The sequence below is a fragment of the Cetorhinus maximus genome, chromosome 6, assembly GCF_964194155.1.
Source record: "Cetorhinus maximus chromosome 6, sCetMax3.hap1.1, whole genome shotgun sequence".
Classification (NCBI taxonomy): Eukaryota; Metazoa; Chordata; class Chondrichthyes; order Lamniformes; family Cetorhinidae; genus Cetorhinus; species Cetorhinus maximus.
The window spans coordinates 39,007,156-39,029,466 of NC_135884.1; the positions used below are offsets into that span (position 1 = coordinate 39,007,156).

Genomic DNA, 22,311 nt, shown 5'->3' on the forward strand with positions numbered 1-22,311 from the left:
AAAAATGTGAATATATCCACTCTTGTTGCTCAATTGTGGCCCTTTTGGCCATTCAACATCATTGGTGGTGCTCTACTCTCTAAAGTAGCATTCGCAGCTGTGAAAGCAGGGAGTGGTAATCATCATTTTCTATGCAATCAGAGTTTCAAGGGAGACGGACGGTCACTGTGGAAGGTGTGGGTTCTGATGCTTATAAGTAGTACAGGAATGGGACTGGCATTTTCTACCGAATATGAAGCAGCAGGTAATATTATGAGCCGACAGTGGTGTCAAGAGATCAGTGACGTCAAGCGAGGAGCAGCACAGAAATGAATGAAACCTGGTGACTTCTTAGTGGAGCAAGATTAACATGATTGTAGCTTCAAAAGTATGATTTATTAATAATGTATTGTGGAATTTTGTATTTAATGATGCTGAAATACTGAAATTTTGAGATGTCAAATGCTGTTTAATTGGGTTCTTCTTGGGCAATGGGGGAGAGAAGTGAAATCTATTGTGGATTTTTTTTAAGCAAAAGAACTCATTATCCTCTCATTGCAGGATGATGTAAAAATGAGTTCTCCTTGAAAATAGAGGTGAAGAATGAAGACATGTGAGATGAAATCATGCGGGTGTGCCACACTATTGCTTTTATTGTTTGTGCTAAATGCAACTTGACACTTTATTGAATCGGAAAGCCAGGGTAATTTTAAAATGTTGGTGCAGAGCTGAAGTTTGCATAGCTGTGCCCTTTGAGAAATATCCAGAATTTGTACAGTTAACCAAAACAAATTCCACCTGTGTGTGAGAATTTGCTTTTTCTATCTTTCAACTTTGCAAATACAACTGCTTTCAAAATTGATGGGCTAGTTGGTAAAGATTAGACTGCAAGGGCAGATGCTATAGGCAGAGGCCATTTTCAAAACTGGTGAAAATTAGGCAGCTGACATGGTGGCAGAAAGAAGTGGCCTTTGGTCCTTTTAAAGTGGAAGTGACAAAAATTAGGTTTTAGACTCTGGTGTGTGGGCAGGTAGGTAATCCTTTGAAAAATTTGGAATACAACTGGCGGGGGAGATAGGATGTGGGTTGAGGTGGTGGCGATAGGGACATTGGTTGAAGCGGGGTTAACTTTTAGTGGCTTGGAAGGAATGAGGGTCAAAGTTAAAGGGCGAGTCAAAGAAGGGAGAAGGAGGCAGATGTTTAGTTGATTCATCTGGGGATGGCTGAAGATGGTACGATTAAAGGAGTCAAGTTAGAAGCTTGGGGTCAGTACATAGGGAATCTAAATTTAAGGTAAAAGCAGGAAGAAATTAAAATAGAAAAAATGCAGAAGTAAAGAAAACAATAAGAAAGAAAGTGGGAGATGAGCAAGGATATGGGTTTTGAGGCTAGAAGAGTGCGAACGCAAGGGCTATGAGAACAAAGGGAGGATAGTGGAAACATTCACTTGAGTGATAGAGGGAAAGTGGAAAGGGATATAAGCTGAAACAGAACTGGAGAGGAGGAACACAGTTAGGGTACAAAATGTGCTGGAATAATATACAAATGAGTGGCAGCTGAAGCAGCCTGCACCATTCCTCCTACACAAAAAAAGAAAGGAATAAAAGAGAAGATTACTGAGAAGAATGAGCAAGGGAGAAAAAAGCAGAAGGGAGAGAAACATACAGAGAACCAGCCATTTAAAGGGGAAGTAAAAAATAATACAGATTTCTGAGCAGGGAACAAGTTGAGCTTATGGGAAGTATTAAAAGAGCAAATTTTAAAAGAAAAGGAAATTACACCACTAGAACAATCCATGAAGTTTAAACAATCTGATGGTGAATATCCATTGGTGTTCTGTCACTCATGTACCATAACTTTGGTCGAAAAGCAGCAAACCTTGGAAAAACTCTGCTGTTTTTCTGGGGTTTACATGGCTCACCTACCATTGTTACAGTAGATGATTGGGAGAAATAAACCTTTTCATATCTAAGATAAAAGCAAAAAACTGCGGGTGCTGGAAATCCAAAACAAAAATAAAAATACCTGGAAAAACTCAGCAGGTCTGGCAGCATCTGCGGAGAGGAACACAGTTAACGTTTCGAGTCCGTATGACTCTTCAACAGAACTAAGTAAAAATAGAAAAGAGGTGAAATATAAGCTGGTTTAAGGGGGGGTGGGACAAGTAGAGCTGGATAGAGGGCCAGTGATAGGCGGAGATAACAAAAGATGTCATAGACAAAAGGACAAAGAGGTGTTGAAGGTGGTTATATTATCTAAGGAATGTGCTAATTAAGGGTAGAAAGCAGGACAAGTAAGGTACAGATAGCCCTAGTGGGGGTGGGGTGAAGGAATCGAAAAAGGCTAAAAGGTAGAGATAAAACAATGGATGGAAATACATTTAAAAATAATGGAAATAGGCAGGAAAAGAAAAATCTATATAAATTATTGGAAAAAAAAGGGGGGGATCGGAAAGGGGGTGGGGATGGAGGAGAGAGTTCATGATCTAAAATTGTTGAACTCAATATTCAGTCCGGAAGGCTGTAAAGGGCCCAGTCGGAAGATGAGGTGCTGTTCCTCCAGTTTGCGTTGAGCTTCACTGGAACAATCCAGCAGGCCAAGGTCGGACATGTGGGCATGAGAGCAGGGTGGAGTGTTGAAATGGCAAGCGACAGGGATGTCTGGGTAATGCTTGCGGACAGACCGAAGGTGTTCTGCAAAGCGGTCACCCAGTCTGCGTTTGGTCTCTCCAACGTAGAGGAAACCGCATTGGGAGCGACGAATGCAGTAGACTAAATTGAGGCAAGTGCAAGTGAAATGCTGCTTCACTTGAAAGCAGTGTTTGGGCCCTTGGATGGTGAGGAGAGGGGAAGTAAAGGAGGTCGCATGTGCAGAACACATACCGTGAGGGTCAGAGTTAAGAGAGATTCGGGTCATGTGTTGCGTCTTAATGTAGGAAAACAAGGATTTTTCATAACTTTCGTTTTTGAGGATCACAATATCATGTTACAAAATTAAACATTGTGGGAGACTAAACCTTGTGATTTTCTTCATGGTTTATTGCAATACATTGACTTTTCCTTTTGGGTTTCACAATTTGTTCTAATTGACTTCTGTACTGCCCTTAATAATTATTTTACTTTAGAGGTAATACTTGCATATACACTTTATCATGTCAAAATGTCTATTTAACTTCTAATTATTTTATACTGGGTAATAATAGTTATATTTCATTTTATTTGTTTAACAACATTTTTTGAAGTAAAGTACAATTCAGCCTGTTTACATGGCATAATTAAATGCCTCTAAAGTAATAAGTACTTATATAGCACTTTATCACGTTGAATTACTTTTGGAATGTCATTCTGTGCCAGCAACATCCCATAAATGGCATGAAGATGAACGAGCAGCTAATCTTGATTTTTTTTGTGTGATATTAGTGGAGTGAGAAACAATGAAGGGTGACATTTTGGCTTGGGTTTTCAGTCTCCCTGGTGCGGGAAAGGGAGCGGGTACATTTTGAAGATGGTGCTCCCAGATGGCATGTCAGTGTCCCGACACCTCCAAGATGCACAGGTATTTTCACAGTGAGGGCAGGGGTGGTGGGGGAGTCGGGAACCCCCTCGACTCCAATTAATGGCCTGTTAAGCTCCTTGGGGAGCTTGTTAATGGGTTGAGGAGGGCCAGATGGCAATTTTCAATTCACAAATCACCAAATCTGAACAGTATGGTGCACATTAGTGCACAGCTAACAGAGTTCAATGCGGGGAACAATTAAGTAATTTTTTTTTATGAGGAAAAATTTTGCCACTAGGGCTTTTTGTGCAAGATCAGGCGCAGTACTTTTTAGTTGGCTGCCTGGTTGCTTTTCTGCACAGTGAGGCTGCTGCTCCTCCAATGTTCTGCCTCCTCTCCTCTGTGGCAGGCCCTGTCATGGCGGCCATCTGCCTTTGATGATCATGCTCAGTAGACAGCGCCCACCTCCTGGCAGAGCTCAGCTCCAGTCCAATTAGAGGATCTACATTTGAAGACTATGCTGCATGAATGTTCACAACAATCGATTAAAAATCAAGTCCTTTGTTACTTTCCCAGAAATTAAAAATAATTTTAAAAAAATTCAAGAGGGGCAAGACTGGGCTTGGCTGTGACATACACTGTAGTCAAATAACTTGTTAATATTAACTGTTATGCACAAAAAATGGCTACTTGAGTGAGGCACCAGTGGGTAATCATGCAGGTGGAAATTTACTCCGGCATCAGTCAATATCATAAGAAGCAGCAAAAAACAGTGGGAGGGGTGAGAAAAATCAAAGCCTTTAAAAAAAGGCTTCAGATAAATCATTACCTTTATTCATTAACGTTAGAGTTTTATAAGTTTTAAGCTGTAAAATTGTATTTCATCTTTTGGATGCATAACCATGACATTCCAACTCCTGGCACATTGGCAGTAAGCCCAATCACTGAATGATTAAGTACTTACTGGCCAAAGAAAACCTACCATATCTGGTAACTGTTAAGGTCAAGACATATGCAGAAACCAAATCAATGACCATCTAATCCTCCAAAGGCAGATTAAGTATATAATTGACCTATCTAATCCGTGTATCATCTCCTGTCAAGTTTTAGAATCTGTCTGTTTCAAACTGGCACCTTGCCTGTTAAGAAAACTACCTTACAGATCATAGCAGTGTATCTGATGAAAGCTAAAGAGAATGCTTTTGATCTGTAATCAAGGAGGCCGCTAGGTTTAAGCAGATGAGCTACAGCTTAGCACAGCTGTTAGATCCTTATCTCTACACAGGCTGTTCCTCTATGACTACATGAAGCAAAAGAAATTAATTTTTGTGTTACCTCGATAACCTTCAAAGCTTTATTGTATGATCCGACCCATTCAAATTACTGTTCGGTAGTACCTTACCATAATACAGTACATTCTAATATCCTCTTTTGCCTATATTTTGCACACAGAACAATACTTCCTTAGGAATAGGAAATCCATACAAAGTACTCTCCCTTTAATGTTCCCTTTAACTTAACATGCTTCTGTATGGGATACAAAACCAATGCCTTGGAGGTATATTATTTATGACAAAACACGAAACAAATAAAATAAAATACAAACAAAACTGTTGTTTATTGCTGCTTTTTGGTATTCATCATCATGTTCTATAATAAAGTGTTTCTAGTTAGACTAAATGAGGTGCAGCAATTTAACACATGCTTACATATCTTTTGTCTCAAATTAACACTACTTGTTTTAAAGTTATAAGTGTACAGACACCGAAATGTACAGTACTGGAATAGACCCTTGTGACCCATCTGGCTGGTTTTCTGTGGAGTTTTCAGTTTTAGATTTTAACAGAAGCTGACAACAATTATTTGCTTTTTTTTTAGTGTTTTCACAGATTTACAATCATTTTAGTTTTTGCATAATTACCCTTTACATGAATATCAGAGGAGTCATTATTAGAAAAAATATTAAAAGCATGTTTTTAGAAGGATATATGCACTTAATTTTAAAACTTCACCCTAATTAATTTGAGTATTTCAATTTCCAAGAGATTTCCCTTATGTTTTCATGACTATTTTTTTCTCTGCCCGACTAAGGACAACGGATGAACTTTATTTTGAAAGATTTTGTTGCTCCATTTTTGGAGATGAAATTAAAAGCATCCGCAAACATGTATGGCACTGTAAGGGGGCTAGCAGAGCCGTGCAATGCAGGCGGTGGAAGCATGCAGAGTGGGCAGATAATGATGTCAACGGCGTCTAATGCTGACTTGGTGCCAGATCTGCCATGTTGTCCCTCACAGGTCCTGTTACTACCCTCTCTTAAACATTCCCAGATGAACATACATTCAGCTGCACCAGGGATTCCCCGCTAGCATGATTTAAAAGGATCGCCATGGGAATTCCAGGTGAGATGCTTTTGATGTTTTTGTTGTTGCAGAGTGAGTGGAAGGACTGGGTTGGGTGTTATTGGAAAAGTTTTTGGATTTTCAAGAGAGTAGCGCTGGACTTCAAGAAAGAGGTCAGAGGAGTTGGAAAGCCCGTCAGGAAGAAAAGCCTGCTTTCTGTAATGGGGGCTATAGTAGCAGTTTCTCTTTGGCTGCAGCATGACTTGAAATGGAGCCCAGGCAGCAGAGAGGGGAAGCTGTGTGTGGAGGAGGAGGTAGAGGAATGGAGAATGAATCCGGGACCCCTTCACTTCAGATGGGCTGGCTGTGACCAACTACTTACTAGCCACTTGTCCAGTACCCCTGACATCACATTTCCTTATCAGGCTTGCTCTATAGTTCTCCATCTTTCCATCCCTTTGCTGTGGACCATCATAGTGTTCTTTTGGTCAAAATCCTGAACTAAAAGAATCCCAAAAAATAACATTCCATAACAACACTTCCAATAATACATACAAAACTAAATTATTCACCTTGTGCATTCCCTCAGTGCCTGTCTAACAAGTGCCTCTGGCTGCTTTAGTGCTCCAGCACAGTGTTACCGCTGTGACTGATGGCCCTCAAGCAGCTCTGGGTCCTGAGGTCCTGGTTTTGGACTGCACCACCTTGGCATGGGTAGCAGTGACTGGTCTGGCTAAGGAGCAACAGCAAGGACACTGCTGGAATGGTGGGAGCATGGATGTTGTCATCCTGAGAGAGAGAGCAGCAGGTTTATACTTCATGGAGCCACTGCCACTCCACAGGGTGGTGCCTCAGGAATCCTAGGAATCTACTGAAGTACAGATTACTGATCTGCTGTGAGACCCTGAAAGGCCCTTTGAGCACCGGTATCTGCAGCCATGATGGCGGTAGTCTAAGCCGGCATGACAACAAGCTGGTGTCACATGACTTCAGTCTGAGTTTCCACTACAGCACTGCTGTCTTGGAGCTGGAAAGGATGGACTCCAAGCTCTGTGTGCCAGACTTCTCCATGCTCCTTGACAATGACAACAGGCTCTGTGGGTGGCCTGCCTAAGCATCTTGCATTCTCCCAGTGAAGTCCTCATCTGAGGCCTCTGCAGCAGAACTTGAGTGTGACTTTGCCCTCCATTGAGCTGTTTCACACACAGGAGTTTCAATTTTGAGATAGGAAGGGAGTTCCAGGGTTTTAGTCCAGTGACAGTGAAGGAACAGTGATATAGTTCCAAGTCAGAATCGTGTGTAACTTGGAGTGGAACTTGCAGATGGCGGCGTTCCCATGCATCTGCTGCCCTTGTCCTAAGTGGTAGAGGTTGCAGGTTTGTGAGGTGCTGTCAAAGGAAGTGTGGCAAGTTGCTACAGTGCATCTTGTATATGGTACACACTGCGGCCACTATGTGTTAGTGGTGGAAGCAATGAATGCTTAAGGTGGTAGATGAAGTGTTGATTAAGCAGGCTGTTTTGTCCTGGATTGTGTTGAGTTTCTTGAGCGCTGTTGGAGCAGCATTCGTGCAGACAAGTGGGGAGTATTCCATCACACTCTTGACTTGTGCCTTGTAGATGGTGGACAGGCTTTGAGGAGTCAGGAGGTGAGTTACTTGCTGCAGAATTCCTAGCCTCTGACCTGTTCTTATAGTCACAGTATCTATATAGCTAGTCCAGTTAAGTTTCTGGTGAATGATAACCCCCAGGATGTTCATAGTGGGGAGATTCAGTGATGGGAATGCCATTGCTTGTCAAGGGCAGATGGTGAGGTTCTCTCTTGTTGGTGATGATCATTGCCTGGCACTTGTGTGCCACTTGCCACTTATCATCCCAAGCCTGAATGTTGCCTAGGTCTTGCTGCACATGGACACAGACTGCTTCAGTATCTGAGGAGTTGTGAGTGGTGCTGAACACCATGCATTCATCAGCAAATATCCCCAGTTCTGACCTTGTGATGGAGGGAAGATCGTTGATGAAGCAACTGAAGATGTTTGGGCCTAGGACACTACCCTGAGGAACTCTTACTACAACGTCCTGGGGCTGAGTTGATTGACCTCCAACAACCACAACCATATTTCTTGTGCTAATATGTCTTTCAGTGCGAGTTTTCTCCCTGATTCCCATTGACTTCAGTTTTACCAGGGCTCCTTGATGCTATACTTGGCTCAGGGCAGGCACTCTCAACTCAGTGTGAAGCTGGCAACATTGGTGTGTGAGGGTGAAATGGAGTATCTGAATGTTAGGCATGAGTTCTGATTGGGTGAGTGATGGGGCTATGGTGCATTGAGCAACATGAGACATTGTGGTACAACGAGTAGGAGATGCCATTTGAAGATGACCTTGACCCCAAGCGTGGCACTGCAACCAAGTCTTCGGGGTCAGACTCCGGGCATTGATCTGCATGGCCACCTGCTTCCGTTCCTTTCAGAGGATATGCCTCAAGGCCCTCCTGGCGTCTGTGGAAACATCACTTCTCTCCTCCTTTCCATCTGTATCACTAAAGCCTCCAGCATCAACTCTGAGAACCTGGGAGCTCTTCCTCTTGCCTGTTGCTCCTGTACCTGTCTCCTTCCTTCCACTCAAGCCTTCCTGAGACTGTTGCAGCAGCTGCTGCATCCTGAGTTCACCTCCCGTTTAAGAGAAGCAGGCTGCATTTATGAAGTGTATATGCTGTCTGCCTCAATGGTGCCATGATAATAGCTGATTGTGGCTGTGGACTCCAGTATTCGATACTATACAGTGCATTGTACTCGGAATGGGGTTACCTGACCTGGCGGCTGAAGGTCAGATAGCACATGTTGGAACCTGTCTTGATAGAATTCAGTTACTGCAGGTACGTGTTTGTGTTAGGAAAATGTGTTATCAATAAAGTTAGCTCAGCTACAATATCGAAGGCCTGTGTGCACCACTGAAACAAAAAACAAGACATGGTGTCAGAAATAAACTAAATGCAACAATGGAGGCTCTGAAACCACCGACAGAGCTCAATTTGGAGGGAAATCTCGCCAAAAACTGAAAGATGGTCCCAGCAGCAATTCAAGCTGCACCTCACAGCGACGGGCAGTGATAAAAAAGACCCTCAGGTCCAGTCTTCCATCTTTCTACACATAACGGGGGAAGAAGCCCTCGAAGTCTATAACACATTCACGTTTGAAAGTGATGAGAAACGAAATGACTTGAAAGAAATAATGAAAAATTCTAAGCCTACTTCAGCCCTAAGAGAAACATTACATATGAAAGATACTGATTTTTTTATATGCAAGCAAGGCAGTGACAACATTAGCGAATAGGTAACTGAACTGAGAAAATGAGCTAAATCGTGTGAATTTGGAGAGCTTGAAGAATCACTCATCTGAGATAGAATAATTTGTGGGATCGCAAATGACTCGAGGGAACAGCTTTTGAGAGAAGTTGATCTTGCGCTGGAGAAAGCAATAAATATCTGCAGAGTGGCAGAGACAACAAAATTCCAGATTAAACAGATGACAGATGATGATAAGCCACATACGTTCAAGCAGTTAGATGCAGTTAAACAGAAACAGCCCCGGGAAAGAACAAATAGACAGTCTGGAAGTAAAAAGAACAAAACTGTTTTTAAAACATTTAAATGCAGCTGGTGCGGAACAGAGCATTTACCACGTAGTTGTCCAGCCTACGGAAAGCAGTGTAAGAACTGTGATAAACTAAATCACTTCGCTATGATGTGTAACTTGTAGAAAGTGCACGCGATTCCAGATGATGACACACAAACACTGAAACTGAACTTTGCGTTGGTGCAGTAACAACAAATTCCAAAGACGACAAATGGAAGATTGATATAAAAATTGCCAACACAATGGCGATGTTCAAGCTTGACACAGGTGCACAAGCAAATGTCATTCCCATAAGCCTGTATCATAAGATAAGCAAAGAAAAACAGCTAAAAAAAACAAAGTGAAGCTGTCTACTTACACAGGTGAAAAAAATTGCAGTAGGAGGCAAGTGCACACTTAAAGTGAACTACAAAATACAGTCTCAAGCATTTCCATTCATAGTGGTGAAAACTGATGCAAAACCCATTCTTGGAATCAAAGCTCGTGAAAATCTGAAACTAATCAAGAGAACAACGACTGTCACCACTGATGACATCCTGAGCGAGTATAAAGATGTGTTCCAGGGGATTGGCTGCCTAAAAGGAGAACACACCATCAAGATTGACGAAACTGTGACACCCAAAATACACCCGCCCAGGAAAATACCGGTAATGCTGAGAGACCGACTAAAAGCAGAGCTGTACAGAATGGAGAAACTTCACATCATCAAGAAAATTGAAGAACCGACAAAGTGGGTTAATCCAATAATAATTGTAGAGAAAACAGATGGGAATTTGCAAGTCTGTCTGGATCCCAGAGATCTAAACCAAGCAGTACAAAAAGAGGATTACCAGTTGCCCACAGTAGAAGAGATCATGTGTAAGCCAGTTGTTGCTAAATACTATTCAGTCTTGGATGCGAGTTTGGGCTTCTGGCAGGTCAAGCTAGATGAATGGAGTTCCTAACCATATGGGCGATACAGGTTTTTACACTTACCTTTTGGTATTAATTCAGCTCCAGAGGTGCTCCACAGAACAGTGAAGCAGCTGTCTGAAGGGTTAGAGGCCGTGGAAACCTATATCAATGATTTGCTGGTCTGGGGAGCCTCATGAGAAGAACATGGCCACAGACTGAGGCAGGTGCTGGCCAGAGCTAGAGAAAGGAACCTCAAGTTGAAGAAAGAAAAATGCAAAAAGTGCAAAAATTCATGAAATCAAGTACTTGGGACATTTGCTAACATGTGATGGACTGAAGCCGGACCCAAGTAAAATTGAAGCAGTCGTGAACATGCAACCCCCAGAACGTAAGACTTGGAGAGGTTTTTGGGAATGGTGACCTATCTTGGGAAATTCATTCTGAACATGTCAGACCTGACAGTACCTCTCAGAGAACTCTTACAAAATGATGTGTAATGGCACTGGGAACAAAGTCACCAGGAAACTTTGACCAGTCTGAAGAGAACACTGACCCAGACACCAATTAATACGATGTCTGTCAGTCGGCCAAGATTTCAGTGGACTCTTCAAAGACTAGCCTGGGAGTTGTCTGCTTGCAAAATGAGGCACCAGTAGCAAACATTTCAAAGGCAATGACTGAAACATAGCAGCGGTGTGCCCAAATAGAGGAAGAAATGCTAGCAATTGTGTTTGGCCTAGAACGCTTCCAGTTTGCGTATGGCAAAGATGTGGAGGTAGAGTCTGGCCATAAGCCTTTGGAAGCTATACTTAAAAAGCCCCTGAACTGTGCACCACCAAGAATCCAAAGATTACTAATGCGTCTGCATAAGTACCAGGTCAGCATTAAATACAAACCAGGAAAGGAAATGCACATCGCAGACACACTGTCACATGCATACCCATCCATCACGGAGGAAGAGGGTAAAGAAATGGAAGCACAGGTTCACATGCTGACAGAGAACTTACCTGTGGCTGTAACCAACCTGGATGAGATCAGGGAAACGACCAAGAACAACGCCACCCTGTAGCAGGTTTTGCAAACTGGCTGGCCCACACATCGGAGCGGAGCCCCTTCTGCTGTACAAGAGTACTGGAACTTTCGTGAGGAACTTCATATAGCAGAAGGAATACTTTTCAAGGGAGAAAAGATCATAATTTCCGCAACACTGAGGAAAGAAATGCTGCAGCGCATACATGGAAGTCAGTTCGGCATAGAAACATGCAGGAGAAGAGCTCAAGATGTAATGTATTGGTCTGGAATGGGAGCACAAATTGATGAAATAGTGAATGTGACAAAAGTACAGTAAGTCGCAACAAAAAGAATCATTTCAACCAGACAGTGTTCCAAAGAGGCCCTGGAAGAAAATTGGAGCGGAGTTGTTCACATTTGACAACAGTGAATACCTACTAGCAGTAGATTATTACTGAAAGTTTTTTTGAGTCTGTGCTGCTGAGAAATGACAGTAACAGCATCACTGTAATAAATGATTTAAAATCAATTTTTGCTCACCATGGCATACCTGAAGCGCTCATCTCAGATAATAGTCCACAATTCTCAGGCAGTGAGTTTCACACGTTTGCACAGGACTGGGAGTTTTGCCACATTACGTCAAGTCCCAGATATCCACAATCCAACGGAATGGTGGAACATTACCTGCAGAACTTAAAACACCTGTTGAAGAAGGCAAAGGCGGACGGAAGAGACCCCTACCTGGCTCTGCTGGATTTCAGGAATACTCCATTAGAGGGCATTGGATCATCTCCAGCACAGCTCCTGATGGAGAGAAGATTACAACTGTACCCCAACTGTTATTTCCATAGCCAATGAACTACAGCGTGCAGGACTTGCTCAAACTGAGACCGCAGAAGCAGAAACTGTACTTTGATCAAGGCGCCTGACCTCTGCCTGACCTGAACATGGGAGAGACAGTGAGGATTCAGCATGAAGGGATCTGGAATCCTGCTGTTGTCACAGGAATCACAGGAGAACCAAAGTCTTACATAGTGCAGGCTCCAAAGAGACAACAGTATAGGAGAAACCAGAAATTCTCTCAGAAAACAAATGAAACGCAACCCTGCTCTGAACCAGAAAGTGTAGCGGAAGATCAAAAACCAGAATGCACCAGTAAAGCTACAGATAACCAGACAAAGCCTGAGAGTGCTGAAAACTATCCAAGGGCTGATAGTGACACTCAGCTGGAGAAGGCCTCTTGTCCTTCAAAATCATCTCTGTCACCATTCAGAACATCAAGTGGAAGAATTGTGAAAAAAAACAGAGATACAAAGGTGAGTAGAAGACAAAACAGATTGATCAAAACAGAGTGGGAAAGAATAGATAAGAGACTTTGGCCCGAATTTTTGGCTCGTCGGGTGGACGCGTGCCCAACCCGAACGAACGTAAAATGACACATGATGACGTCAGGTGAGCGTCCCAACGTCATTGCACAATATTTCAGTCGGCAGGCGCACGCAGGAGTTGGCAGCGCGCCTGCCGACAATTAAAAGGCCTATTAAGGCCATTAAAGTCCCAATTAAATGTTATTTTTCGCTGCCTGTCCAACCTTACGGTTGGCGGGCAGGTGAAAAGGCCAAGCGGCCTTTCGACTTTTTAGGAAACCTAATCCACGGGCGGGCACCATATTATAGGAAGGGTGTGAACACATTGGAGAGAGTGCAGAACAGGTTTACAAGAATGGTTCCAAGGATGAGAAATTTCAGCTATGAAGTTCATTGGAGAGGTTGGGACTGTTCCAGAAGGCTGAGAGGAGATTTGATAGAGATGTTCAAAATCATGAGGGGGCTGGACAGAGTAGATAGGGAGAAGCTGTTCCCACTTGTCAAAGGATGAAGAACGAGAAGGCACAGATTTAAAGCGATTTGCAAAAGAAGCAAGTGTGACATGAGAAAAAACTTTTTCACAGAACGAGTGGTTCGGGTCTGGAATGTACTGCATGAAGTGTGGTGGAGGCAGCTTCAATCGAGGAATTCAGGACAGCTTTAGATGATTATTTGAATAGAAACAATGTGCAAGGATACGGGGAAAAGGCAGGGCAATGGCACTAAGTCATAATGCTCAGTTGGAGGGCCGGTGTAGACATGGCGGGCCGAATGGTATTTTGTGCCATTAAGATTCTGAGATTCAAAATAAAATAAAAATTTTAACATTTCATTAAGAGCATCTCCCTGCTCATGTGACAGAGTCACATGAGGGGGCGTGTTTTTTTTACGATTTTATAATTCTTTATTTTTCATTTTTATATCTTCAGCTCCCTGAAGCTGCCTCAGGGAACTTTTCCAGCATGCACCTGTGCGTATGCATGAACTCGCACACTCGCTGTCCTACCCCCCCCCCCCACCCCACATAGGCAGCGCTGAGCATTGCTGCGTGCGTTTCAAGCTGGGTGGGCCTTAATTGTCCTGTCAGCATGAAATCTCGGTCCAGCCCCAATTGCAGGCGGTGGTCGGCTTCCTGACTGCTTCTGCCCGACCCAACCAAGCCCAAAATTCTGCCCTTTGTGTACTTGAGTTGTATAAAAGTTTTTTTTTTCAAAAAGGGAAATGTCATGATAATAGTTGATTGCGGTTGTGGACTGCAGTATTAGATACTATACAGTACTCTGTACCAGGGATGGGGTCACCTGACCTGGGGATTGAAAGTCAGATAGCACATGTTGGAACCGGTCTTGATAGAATTCAGCTACTGCAGATGTGTGCTTGTTAGGAAATGTGTTATCAATAAAGTTAGCTCATCTACAATGTCGACGGCCTGTGTGCATTATTGAAACAAAAAACAAGACAAATCGCAGCAGGTAATCACACATCCTGAAAACGGGTCTTACTGAATATTCCCCTTTTTTACATAGCACAAAGTTAAAGTCAGCACTTCAAATAATAAACAGTGCACCTGTCCCAAAAGTGTCAATGAGTCTAGTGGTTGTTCCAGAAACATTGTACATGACCTTTTCTATTCAGTATAAATAAGCTGCTTAATGCCATACCTACTCTGTCCTAAGATGTCTGCTCATTGTCAGGCCTGCCCAGTTACAACCCCGAATTTGGCTGGTTTGGGTTAGTGTTTTCTAAAGCTGCTTTTACATGTCAACCACCTGACTGACAAATATTAAAAATGTACGTATTGAAGTTGAACTGAAAGTTACATTCCAACTAGGCAACTGTAATCTAATATTATATGGGATTCTGCCACAGTAGACTAACAAAGAAATGAGTAGATATGATGTACCTTTCTTACTGGAAACTAGAAAACTGCACAGCATTTACTGTGCTGCTCCAATATCTGTAGGGCTGAGATCAGAGGACAAGCTACAGACATGACCTTCATTCAACCAACTCATCTTTCTCCTTTACGTTTTAGTGTCATCAACACACAATATTAAGTGAGTTATTTATACTAAAGCTAATTTGCATCTCCAAATCTTAAAAAAAAAACTGCAATTGAAGACTAGGCATGGCCACAGAGACTGGGTTCAAAAGCAGGTTTCACATACTTGTGAAAAATTTGGTTTAATTTCTCTAGGGAGCAATGGCCTTAAGAGGAACTCTGATCCAGATTCATTTCGCAACACGTATGACAGTATGGGATGAATCCTTACTCCATTCCACACTCTGAGGCATGGCAAGCTGAAGGAGCTGTGGAGTGCATAAGGCCAGAACTGCGCTTGAGTCCAGATTCTGTGAAACTACCTCGATACTTCAGAGTCCTCGGATTCGGCTTAAGGAAGACCCTTCTCGTGAGCTCAACGACAGAGCAATTATCCATTTTTGATAAACCCAGGCATTTATCCAACCTATTCAACTTGAGGCTGGGGACATTTGTGTACCAAATTTTCCTTCCATCTCAGAAAGAAAATCTCCCCTTTGAGAAAGAGCAACTAGTTGCCTCATTAGTATGAGAATCGTGAAATTTTGCTTTGCCCCTCTTGATCTACTGCAGAATCAGGTGATAAAAATGCAAAAAGTAGACCTATTTGATTACCTTGACCTAAATGATGGAATTGGAAATTCAGGCTGCAGTATTGGGGGGTGTATCTGCAGAAAGTGGCTCAGAAGCGATAGCTCTAGTTACTGTGGCTGTGTAACTGATGTCCCCAGTCTTGAAAATTGCATCTGTGGCCAGCTAAAACAAATAAAGATTTTGTTGGAGCTGGATCCTTTACATTAAATTGTCACTTTGGAGTGACCATTCACTTCAAAAAACTGAAACATGGGTCGGAGCTTTAGCTGTATTGAAGGGGTTGCGGAGGTGGAATCAGAAGCAGATGGCACAGTGATCTCACGCCGGATGGTCAATCAGCAGCTGACAGGCGGGGTTGCCGAAGACGCTGCATCTGGGGGACAAGACTCAAGGCAGCGGCCGTGGTGCCACAGCAGGTGGAAGAAGGTGCTAATGGCATGTTTAAAGGGCCACCAGCACCTGAGGCTTGAATGCAGCTGTATCCAGCAGGAAGCGTGCAGTTGGAGAGCAGCCTCAGGAGCCTGACACCACACCGATGTGAATGGAGATTTCAATGGCTGTGGAGGAACGCGCTGCCGGAAGAGGAGGGGTGGGGGGACAGGAGGCTGGAAAATTCCGGCCATTAAGTGGGAAATCTGAAATAGATGTCTGGACTTGGGTCAAGCCAAGGCTGTGTGATAGCTCCCATACTATTTACAATCTACCTGGCAGTAACCATTCAGCTCATCAGAGATCAAGTGCCCTCTGGTGTCAGTATTAAATAGCATTGAGATGGAAAACTTTTTAATCTTGGTCGCCTACGTGCCAGAACTAAACTGACAACCATAGGTATACATGGTCCACAGTTTGCAGATGACTGCAGTGTCGTTACTCACTCTGCACCAGAATTGAAATCCTCTCGATCTCTTCAATTCTGCATACAAGAGATTCTGTCTGTTCTTGAATGTTGCCAAAACAAAACTCATATATCAATTCACAGCTGGTCAGTCAAGTCTTTCACCTCCCATATATTTTTAAGGAGAGACTCTTGAGGTATATGAGCACTTCCCATACCTTGGCAACAGTAGTGGGCATGGGCGAGTTGGTGAAAATAGAGTGAAGGATGGTTATCGTTTGAATAAAAATTTTGATGCAGAGTAGATTTAGATGAAAGAAAAGAGTGACAGCAGGGGTCAAGTGGAAAGAAAGAACCATTGATCAGAGGGGAAAAAGGGGAGGGGAATCAACTACAGGAAGTCATTGGATGATGTAACTCACGAAGTAGTGGAGAAAGTAGAGAGTGACAGTCATATGAGAGTATACAGAAAGAAAATCTGAAGCCAACAAAGCTTCAGGAACAGAGTAAGATCAGGGAGGAATGAAGATAGGTAGCTGTAGAGGTGGTGAACTGAAGAGAAAAGGCAGCCACAGATGTACATAGACAGTGCAACACCAAAGTGGACAGAGAATGGTGTATAAACAGACAAAACGAGCCATGGAAGAGTACAGCCTAAATGGACAGAAGAAATCACAGCGGAATGGAATAAAATAAAATGTTAAATGGACAGAGTGAGCTGCTGAAAAAAGGAGAATTGGAGAAACAGAGAAAGTGCAGGGTCAACTGCACAGAGGAGAAAGGGAGTGAAGCTGGAGTGGATAGAAAAGGCCATGAGGCACAAGGAAACAAGTAGACAGAGAAGCCAATGGGAAAAGGAACCATAAGATAGGCAACCACAGGTGAATGCTGAGAGCATGGGGCCAAAACCAACAGATAGGTAACCAGCAGAGGAAGCCATGGAGGATAGCCAGCTACACAGATTAAATCTAAAATGGACAGCACAATTAAGTTTACAAATCAGACTAGTGAATTACCAATAATACAAAAATGTAAGGATCAAAAATCAAAAAAGGGTAAAGAAGGAACTTATTTTAGCAAAAGGTTTTTTGTTTTCTTTAAAGTCAAAAAAGATTCTACAAGTAACTGTAAAACAAAATTGGCCTGATTTCAGTAAATCTCAGGTAGATGGTGCTGTGAAGCATATTGCTACAATGCCAACTTGGAAGTACAAATCTTGAGAGCTAGGAGGGCTAAGAAATAAGTATAATCTAAGTATACATTAGGTTTTGGCTATATTCAAACTTAATACATTCCTGACCATCCCAGGAATCGTGCACAATATGTAAAACTGCTAATATAATAAAGAAACAGTTTAAAAAATAGCAAGAGTCCAACATTAAACATACGGGCTACACTGCATTCAACCCATTTTCAGTTTTAAATGTCCTGGCTTATGACTGTTCTGTGCTTCATGTTTCCAAGTGATTTAAGTATGAAAGATTATACTTTGGCCTTTATTTAATGAATCCTTACCTTAGCGTTAAGCCTATATGGAATTGTATCAAAAGATGTTTGAATATACAAGCGCTATATAATGTCAACTACATTTTTCCCAAACATCATATTCTAAAAGTACTAGCAAGTTAAACACAACTTCTCTGAATTTTTGCTAACTACAAAGCTATATCTTTCTGAAGGTACTGCTTTAGTTTCCAGCTATGTCTGAAAAACACGAAGCAGAAACAATAACAACAGCAGCTTGTATTTATATAGCATCTTTACTGTATAAAATGTTTCAACATACTTCACAGGCGTGTTATAAAGCAAAGTTTGACACCGCACCACATGAGACACTTGGGAGCCAATGTAGGTCAGGAAGCACAGGGGTGATGGATAAGTGGGACTTGATGTGAGCAAGGACACAGACAGCAGAGTTTACAGAGGATAGAATGTGGGAGGTTGGCCAGGATTGTGATAAGATGGAAATAAAAAACAAAAAATGCCGTGAATACTCAGTAGCTTACATTAACTCTGTTTCTCTCTCTACAGATGCTGCCTGACCCGCTGAGGATTTCCAGCATTTTTGTTTTTATTTCAGATTTTGAGCATCTGCAGTATTTTGCTTTTGTATTTGTGTATTAAGACAGTCAAGTCTAAGAGTAACAAAGGAAGGGATGAGGGTTTCAGCAACTGATGAGCTGAGACAGGGACGGAGTCAGGTGATGTTACAGAAGTGGAACTAGGTGGTCTTAGTGATGGCATGGCTGTGTGATTAGAAGCTCGCCTCAGGGTCAAATAATGTACCAAGTTTGCGAACAGTCTGGTACAGCCTCAGGCAGGTCTAGAGAGAGGGATGGAGTCGGTAGCTGGAGGACAGAGTTTGTCGCGGTGACTGAAGGCATTGACTTTGGTTTGCTAAATATTAGTTGGAGGAAATTTTTGCTCATACAATTCTGGAAGTTGGACAAGCAGTTTGATAATTTAGCAACAGTGGAGAAGTCGTAAGGTGTGGTGAGGTAGAGTTGGGTGTTGTCAATGTACATGTGAAAACTGATGCTGTGTTTTCGGATGATAATGCCAAGGGGTAGTTTATATAAGAAATGTGGGAGACACCAGAGGTGATGGCGTGTGAGTGGGAAGAAAAGCCACTGCAGGTGATACACTGACTATGATTAGATAAGTAGGAATGGAACCAGATGAGTACTGTCCTGCAGCTGACTGAGGGTGGAGAGACGCAAACTGTGAAAGAAGCATAAACACTGGAAAATTATTATCCAGTTACTAATGTAGTATCCAACCCACTCTCGCTTGTTGGGAATGGGGCGGCCGGTCAGGTAAAATCACCTCAAAACACTTAGCAACCTGTTACCACTCGATTCTTATCCATTACCAACTTAACTACGCTGTTTATTAGGTTGCCGAGATGCCTGCTTGACTCTGGTAGGAGTCTCATTAATATATGCAAATTTGATGTTATTTGGACTACCATGAAATTGGAAAGGGGAATCCTGAAGTGTATAAAATGGGGCTGATGCACCTGTCTGTTTAGCATCACTGCCCAGGACTAATTTCACTCCCAAAGTCCTGTCAACTGCACTGGTGAGTAGAACAGTACATGTAACAGATTATTGACAGGATGAAACTTTGGAAGCCATTATATAATGGTGCAACATACATGGAAACATATGCAGAAATATAAGGAGCCTTTTTGGTACCAGCCTCTTAGGTGGCATATCCTAAAGTGCATCACAAATTACCACAACATAAATTGCAATAGCCTGTTTGCAGTATTATAAGTTATCTTTGCATAATGAGGTAGGTAATAGCAGAACGATACAGCTTAAGTTACTTCTACACAGAGGTTTTTTAAGACACTTGCAGCTCAGCTATACATATGATAGATGAGGAAAATTATGTTTTTGTACTGTCACAGGCTTCATTTTGTGTGCCAAGTTTTGCTGCGTCAGTGAAAATAACTGCTTATTATAATCTTCATTAAAAGCAAATAACTGAATTTATTGCAGTGACTGTTGGTAATATTTCAGGCCAGTTGATTTCAAAGAGTTTGACACATGTCATGAAAAGGGCACTAAAAAAGTTTTTTGAAGCAAAATAAATTCTATATCATAACCACTTCTCAGGTAATTTAAACAGAAAATTTACTGTTCATTTAAACCAAAATTACAAATCATTAAGAAACACTTAAGGCTTATTACTCTGTAATTGGGGCATAATCCAACAAGTGGAAAGTGATGACAACTCAAATGTTTAAACACAGTCTGGTGCCATTAAGTAATAATATGTTTAACAAAATTGTAGTACTTACGGTCCTTACAGTTGAAAATATGCCACTCATTGCAAGTCTCTTCCTACTTATGTTATTTTCATCCAATAAACTGCACCCAATATACTGAAATACTGCATAAAACTGTTATCAAACACAGTAACAAGTCATATTTTCCAGCTATTGCATTCTAAGTAGTTCCACAAATAAAGTTCTTTCAAAGGCTAATTTATAGATAATTTAAAGACACTGTCACGTATGTTATGATTTGTAAAGCTCGAAGGGGGAATGGGCAAATTCTGAGAACAGTTAAAAAAGATTGAATCAGACACTTTTAATTTGTTCACTGCTTGCTGACAGTAAACCCTACAGGTGCTATGACTACAGTGATTTGCAGTAAAGCTTGCACCATTATAAGGTATTGACTATTTTTAGAAATATTCTGTAATTTTTAACCAACTGATTTTGGTGTCAGCTGTGCCTGCTTAACACTTGATGTAGGCAGTGCATCCTGGTCATAATCACTGACGTGAAAAGCTTTTGTTAAGAGCTCCTTCCTAGCAGTCAGTTTTAATGCAAAATACACATTAATTAGCAGGCCAAAGGTTGAATCAGGACTTTTTCAGCTATCTAGATATTCGGTTGCTAAGGTCAATGAAGACTAAAATTGGGTTGGGTGTATAGTTGGTGCCAAACCCAAGCCTGCACCTTTCCTGCCCAGCAGGGTAGGTTAAAATGACCCCTCCATATATGTATGCCTGAAAATCATACAAAATATCTCGCTCTGCAGTACCAATCAATTTTTACCACATGGATAGAGACATTTATTAATAACATTTATGTGAGCATTATTTTTCCAAAACTTTGACTGGGACATTTTTTACCTTTATTCTTCATGGGATGTGGGTATTGGATACACATCCCTAATTACCCTTGAATTGAGTGGTTTGCTAGGCCATTTTAGAGGGCAGCTCAGAGTCAACCATGTTGCTGTGGGTCTGAAGTCATATTTGGGCCAGATGGCAGATTTCCTTCCCTAAAGGACACTAGTGAACCACACGGATTTTTTACAACAATCAAAGATAATTGTCATGGTCACCATTACCAGGACTAGCTTTATATTCCAGGTTTATTCATTGAATTTTAATTGCACCAGCTGCTGTGTTGAGATGTCCCCAGAGCATTAACCTAGGCCTCCAGATTACTAGTCCAGTGACTATGTTATGACCACTATCTCCCCCACATCTCCAGTTTTAATCCGAATTATGCTGAACAGTATAGAAACTGGAGACTCATTTCTGCTGAACTGTTCAAAGGACTGAATTTAACCCTATTAATATCCATACTTCTTTTCAAACAAGTACTACTCTGAAAAGGAAAAAGTAAAAGATAGATATATTTGAAACAGTTCTACCAGACACCATTACCTGCTGTTTTTCAAAGCAATGAATTAATTTTCCTACATCTGAAGCAAAGCACATTAAAGTGATTTCAGTGACCCTGAATATAGCAATGAAATGAAATTATGAGGTCCAACAGAATTCCAAAGTTGACTTGGTCACCTAATTTCCTTCCCAAAGGAGATTAAAATAAAGAACATGGAAAGTAATATTAGAAGCTACATAATCTCCTGAAAGCACAAATACCTGAACAGTACTGTACAGCAAATTTGTGTACAATAATATATCACTGCTTGCTTAGAGATCCCTTTTAAACATGCACTTAAATACAAAAATAAAACAGGGGAATGGTTTAAAATAATTTATGAATAGCGAATTAAAATTCAAGTTCTTGAAGGATTACCTCAAATATTCTCAGGTACATGACAGAACTAACATCATCCATCCTCTTTTAAAATGTAGAAAACAAAGATGGTAAGTCACAAAAGGTAAATACTGGAAGAGGCAATGAGGGAAAATGAAAGAAAAATGAGGGAGAAAGATGCAATGTATTGTAATTACACAATTATTTCAGAATTCAGCTGTATTAATATTTGATACAAATCCTAACTGGTTTATTTTATATTCAGGGTAATTCAAGACAGTTTGGTTATTCTCTATGTTAGCTTTTACTGTGCCCATAGAAAATCAGTTCTGTCCATTCACAAATTTGGAAAGTAGGTCAATTTAACATTTTGATCCCAAATAAATTGTATTTCTAAATGCTTAACTCAAAATCATGGTATGCGTCTGCTCTCACATTTTTTCATGTATAACATATTTCTTTAATATATGACCTGTTCATTTTTTAATCAACTAGGAATATAAACATATCTACATAAGACTATTTCAAATCATAATCTGAAACCAATTGATTCACATTAAAATTTTATGAAATATATGTAGGAATTAA

General features: G+C 41.4%; 1 protein-coding gene across 4 annotated transcripts in view; it reads right to left on the reverse strand.

Annotated features, from left to right (window-relative positions):
- Window positions 1–22,311, reverse strand: part of cadpsa (Ca2+-dependent activator protein for secretion a) — a 580,082-nt gene that overhangs the window by 65,867 nt on the left and 491,904 nt on the right. The window lies entirely within an intron of this gene.